Source organism: Ceratotherium simum, chromosome 28 (assembly GCF_057802395.1).
Source record: "Ceratotherium simum simum isolate JZ-2026a chromosome 28, ASM5780239v1, whole genome shotgun sequence".
NCBI classification, from domain to species: domain Eukaryota; kingdom Metazoa; phylum Chordata; class Mammalia; order Perissodactyla; family Rhinocerotidae; genus Ceratotherium; species Ceratotherium simum.
Window position 1 is genome coordinate 19653566 of NC_141927.1, and position 6000 is coordinate 19659565.

At 34.5% G+C, this 6000-nt stretch overlaps 1 long non-coding RNA gene across 1 annotated transcript in view; it reads left to right on the plus strand.

The window, feature by feature from the left end:
* Window positions 1-4033, plus strand: part of LOC147913334 (uncharacterized) — a 387886-nt gene extending 383853 nt beyond the window's left edge. Inside the window, exons 2-3 of the long non-coding RNA XR_015548822.1 lie at window positions 2886-3004; window positions 3505-4033. This is a non-coding gene — a long non-coding RNA (uncharacterized LOC147913334). The remainder of the gene's footprint in view (window positions 1-2885; window positions 3005-3504) is intronic.
* The last annotated feature ends 1967 nt before the right edge of the window (window positions 4034-6000 follow it).

Consider the following 6000-nt stretch of genomic DNA (forward strand, 5'->3'; position numbering starts at 1 on the left):
AGAAAGTAAACATTTGACTTCAATTAATAATGAATGATTTGACTTTTGAAGAACAAAACTGTGTATCTTTCATGGATTTTTACATTGAACTTAACTGAAATAAACAGATTAATGTTATTTTAACTAAATAAAAGAGCTCTGAAATAAATATACTAAATCCTAGTTTAAGTTAGAAAAAAAGTAATATTTTAACAAACTTTATAAGCTGTATACAAATTGGGTGTGTTTAACTAGAGTAGTTTTTTTAATCACATAAAGAATAGCTCATCCACAATGTTTATTTTATTAAATGACCCTGTAGGATGGTAGCATTATATATATACAATAACCCATATATATATGCCATATATATTACTACATATGTATGATTATATATGTATATTACTCTCAAGTACTATTAATAAGCGAAATGATCACCTGGTGTCTTAATGAAAACAAATTGAAAGTTTATTAAAATTTTCAAGGTATTCAAATACAAGAGAAGAACATTTTATTACATAAGTCTTCTGGAAGAAATCTAGGTATTTTTCAATAAATTGACCTATGATTTAAATACAGCAAAATAAAAATTAATGCTTATAGGTAATTTGACATTTGAGAATATAATGAATTCAAATTTCATACTCAAGAATGCCTTGATTATTAACTACTGCTCCTCGAACTTCTTGAACATTAGCTGGTACATAACAGGCATACAATAAATATTTACTGAATGAATATGAGAATATATGAATGACCAAAATATATTCCGAGAATGATGGTACCTGCTTTAGTGAATTTTTAAAATGATTTAAGTATATCCCTTTTGTGTAAAATCATCTTTAAAATCCTTTCTTATTTATGGCTTTCTAAACTACATTACAAACTTCTGCCCTATGAGTGGTGGGGGAGAACCACATAGAAGTGTATGTATATGTGTGTGTGTTGTGTGTGTGTATGTGTGTGTGTGCGTGAGAGAGAGAGAGGGGATAGCAAATGAAAAAATGAAAGCTAAAATATACAATAGCACAAGTCAGCACTACAGAAAGTAAATAGCTAATTTTAAAAAGACTGTTATTCAGAAAGGAGCAATTTTAAAGAAGCAGTTAATGTGACAACTCAATAATGAACAGCGTTGGCCTCCTCACTGTTCTCTCTGAGGCTTGCACACGCTAAGTAGGAAGTATGTTTGCCAAAACAGGAGACTAATTGAGGGAGAACAATTCTTTCACCCTGTGAGAATGGACTAAAAACATATACCTTTTGGAAAATTAAAACAAATAATAATATCTTGGTTCAACCATACACGTGTTGGAAAACAAAGCTAAGAAAGAAATGAGTTAATGAGTGAAAATTAGAAATGCAAGTTCTGTAATATCTGTGACTTTCAAACCAGTGCTGGGTTAATTTATTACAATTTGTTCCTACTGGGAAATGTAAAGAAAAGTGGAACATTATGTGGGCATTATCCTGTACTTGCCCTCAGGAGCAACATTTTTACTTATTTAGAGATCAACCCAGCACTTTTCACTGCAGACCACAAATTGCTTTAAAAACCTTCATGTTGATTTTAACTGGATTGCCAGATTTGCCTCACAGTTTGAAGCAAATCACATCCTATAATATCTGATAAACAGGGACGCTCTTTTTAAATGGTACATATTCCATCTAAGGGCAGGACACACTTGCTTCAGAAACTGTCTGGTCCATCTGTTAATTAGATGATTGCATGAAATTATGAGAAACATACTATGGAAAATTTTACTTAGAATGTAACACTGGCACCAACATGTTTTGGGAAAATAGTTCTCCACGAGTGAGCATATTAGCTCAAGTTATTAAACATGAATAGTAAAGAAATTAAATATATTTTGAAAAGCAAATTTTACATTTGAGGTGTATCGGGTACATATTTTTATTTCAAAAGTTCTACTTTTTCAAGAAAAACGTGAGATTCTACTAAATCTATGATGAGAGGAGGGAGATCCAACTAAATCTAGGATGTTTTTATCTTTGTGGTCGTGACAAAATGTAAATTCCGTACAGTTTTTTTGGTAACTTGTAAGAGCATAACCGTTCACATACGTATGCCTCTTCATCTAAAGGAAGTTTTTAAAGAAAGTGTTTATGTCTCATTTATAGCTCCCTGAAAAATAAAGTTATTAAGAATAAGTACGTTTGTTCTGCTGAACACTCAGATATAACTCTCCAGGAGAGATCATAGGATTGTGGCAATCCAGTAGCCCGAAGACAATGTCTACTAAAGCAAGCTTCTTTGCACTAGAACAGGGAGGGCCATTATATTTTTTAATTTATTATTTACATTCAGAAAAGAAACACTGAAAAAAGTTCTTGCAATAAGTTAATATTAATACAGTATCAAAAGAAAAAGTCCATAATATATTATTTCGTGAAGAATTAAAAACAGTGAAATTAAATAGAGCAGTGAGTTGATGTATTCACACCTCACTATTAGAAAGAAAACTCAGTCTGCTGTCTATGCATATTTAAATAAATGAGTTTGGAAAATTATTCAAATAGCCTATGAAAAGGATTTTTGAAAAATTAGATTCTATTTTCCAAGAACTCCAAAGACCTAGTAAGGAAAAAAAGTTATATTGAAAGTAGAGAGGATATAACATTTCTTTTGTTTGAAACATGTGGTTGGATATTATAAAATTGTTTTGTGTATATATATATATATATATATATATATCCACATATATGGTGTATTGTGATATTGGTGTGTATATATATATATATATATACCCACATATATGGTGTATGGTGATATTGGTGTATATATGTCCTCTGGTGTGTATATACATATATGTATATCCTCTTAGAGCAGATCGTATCATAAGTTCATTATTCTTAAGTCTGTGTTTCAAACTTTTTATTTATAGGGCTCTGCCTCTCAAGAGAGGGCATCAAATCTACAAGTGATGTGGCTGCTACAGTTGATATATAAGAGCTGTGAGTTGGCTCCTGACTCCAAGGAAAGAACCAGCCTGGGGCAGAATTGGTAGTAATAAAGAACCTTGACCTCCTTTTTCCACTATTTTCTTCTTTTATCTCGCTCCCTTCCCCCTCCTCAGACTTGTCTCGATAATGGAGGAAAATCAAAATATCTGAGTTTCTACTATGTGTTACGTACCATGCTAGGCATTTCATGTACAATATTTCTGAAACTGTTTCATCATTTTATGACTAATAAAGCAGTAAGTGATGTTTGAAAAGAGAAAGGAAAAAAATTAGCCCATTATGCTTCTTGTCTGACATTGACGAAGCTTTTCTTTTAAATACGTCTATTATTAATTGTTTTGAATGACAACATATAATCTAACAGTCCTGAAGTAGGTTGTTCTCTGTACTGTTTGCTCCAACTGCCTGTAAGAAAAATGTATGTATTTTAAATTTCTCCTTTAATTAAATATAGTCTATGAGAGAGAATTTCTTATTAAGGCATATTTGGTCTTATATCAAACATATTGTTGATCTCTCCATCTTTTCTTTCTCCACTAGTCCTGGAAAGGGAGCTGCTGAAACCACACGGTCTGCTCACCATTTTCAAACACGGTGCACTGAGACATTTCCACGTCCTCTTCCGGCTCCTGTGCTGTCCTCTTCCTAGAAAGGAGGGCCCTTCTCTGTGTTTCCCGGGGGAGGAAGCCTAAGTCAGGGTCTGCATCTCACACAGCAACCATCCTGGACAGTGTCTGGACTAAAACTTTTCTTGGTTGTTTAGTCTAGTTACATATGTTGCAAATTCCCCCCGTCTCCTGTGAGGCTCACAGAGAGCTAAAAAAATATATAATGGAATCTCAAAATAAATTTCTGACTCTGTTTTCATAAAAATAGCAAGTCTTTTAAGTTTTAAAGTTGCTTCGTTCTGAAGGTAGGTGGAGAATGACTCTGATACAAAGCAGCTTCACTTTTTCTCTCTTAAAGGGAATTAATTAATGATAAGTACAAAGTACTTTCTTTTTTTTTTTTTTTTTTTTTTTTTTTTTTTTTTTTTTTTTTTTTTTTTTTTTTTTTTTTTTTTTGTTTATTGCAGTAACATTGGTTTATAACATTGTAAAAATTTCAGGTGTACATCATTGTACCTCTATTTCTGCATAGATTACATCATGTTCACCACCAAAATACTAATTACAACCCATCACCACACACATGTACCCAATTATCCCTTTCACCCTCCTCCTCCCCTTCCCCTCTGGTAACCACCAATCCAATCTCTGTCCCTATGTGTTTGTTTATTGTTGTTATTATCTACTACTTACTGAAGGAAATCATACGGTATTTGACCTTCTCCTCTGACTTATTTCACTTTGCATCATGCCCTCAATGTCCATCCATGTTGTCACAAATGGCTGGATTTCATCGTTTCTTATGGCTGAGTAGTATTCCATTGTGTATATATACCACAGCTTTTTTATCCATTCGTCCCTTGATGGGCACTTAGGTTGCTTCCAAGTCTTGGCTATTGTGAATAAGGCTGCAATGAACACAGGGGTGCATGTACCTTTGCAAATTGGTGTTTTCAAGTTCTTTGGATAAATACCCAACAGTGGAATAGCTGGATCATATGGTAGTTCTATCGTTGATTTTTTGAGGAATCTCCATACTGTTTTCCATAGTGGCTGCACCAGTTTGCACTCCCACCAGCAGTGTATGAGAGTTCCCTTCTCTCCACATCCTCTCCAACACATGTTGTTTCCTGTCTTGTTAATTATAGCCATTCTGACGGGCGTGAGGTGATATCTCATTGTAGTTTTGATTTGCATTTCCCTGATAGTTAGTGATTTTGAACATCTTTTCATGTGTCTGTTGGCCATCTGTATATCTTCTTTGGAGAAATGTCTGTTCAGGTCTTTTGCCCATTTTTTAATTGGGTTGGTAGTTTTTTTGTTGTTGAGATGCAAAGTACTTTCTTTTAAAGTGCTATCTTGATGGAAAACGTACTGGATTTTTCTATTCATAGGCTAGGTAAAAATGAATTATAGTAACCCTAGTATTGATTTCCTTTTGTGCTTTACCAAAAGCAGTTTTTGCTACATTAAGCATCTAATGACTTTTAACTAAAATTATGCTCGAGCATGAGCTACATTTGAGATTCTCCCTGATAGAACTGTTCATCCATCTCTTCTTCAACTTTGTATTGGACTATTTGGAAAGTAAAATATCACGTAAATTAGACACCATAATTTAAAAATCTGGGATGCCTTTCTGCTATGAACTGAATTGTATTCCTCAAAAATTTATATGGGGAAGCTCTAATCCCCAATGTGGTGGTATTTAGAGATACAGCCTTTGGGAGACAATTAGGTTTAAAAGAAAGGAGGGTGGAGCCCTTAGGATGGGATTAGTGCCCATATAAGAGACGCCAGAGTTTTCTCGCTTCCTCTCTCCGCCATGGGAGGACATACGGGGAAGGCAACCAAATGCAAGCCAGAAAGAGAGCTCCCACCAGGAAATGAATATGCGAACACTTTGATCTTGGACTTCCCAGCCTCTAGAACCGTGAGAAATAAATGTCTGTTGTTTAAGCCGCCCAGTCAATGGTATTTTGTTATAGCAACCCGAGCAGACAGAGACACTTCTCAACTGGTAAGTTTAGGACATGAAGAAGCAATGTAATTGCAAATCACTCCTGAACCAAATTTGAAGCTGAGTTTCTCCATGTAGGTTGAGTTTTAGCTCCATCGCATGCAGCATTTTTAGGATTTGTGTCTTCGAGGCTTGGATAGCCAGTTCTCCTCCACAGATAATGCCCTCCACTTGGATTCATCAAGTTAATTCTACTTATGGATTCTAGGAAGGCCTCTGAGGACCATCCAAAGATAAAAATAGATAACTCTTCCTTCGGTTGACACCTTTCTATCATTATCAGAGTTAAGGAAGTTTCCAAATCTAAGTTTAAAAGAACAGATAGGGCTCAGCTGATGTCCTAGACTCTAGGATACCTCGTGGCGTTAAAGTGAGATTTTTCTGACAACTTCAGAGGGCAAAGCTCTT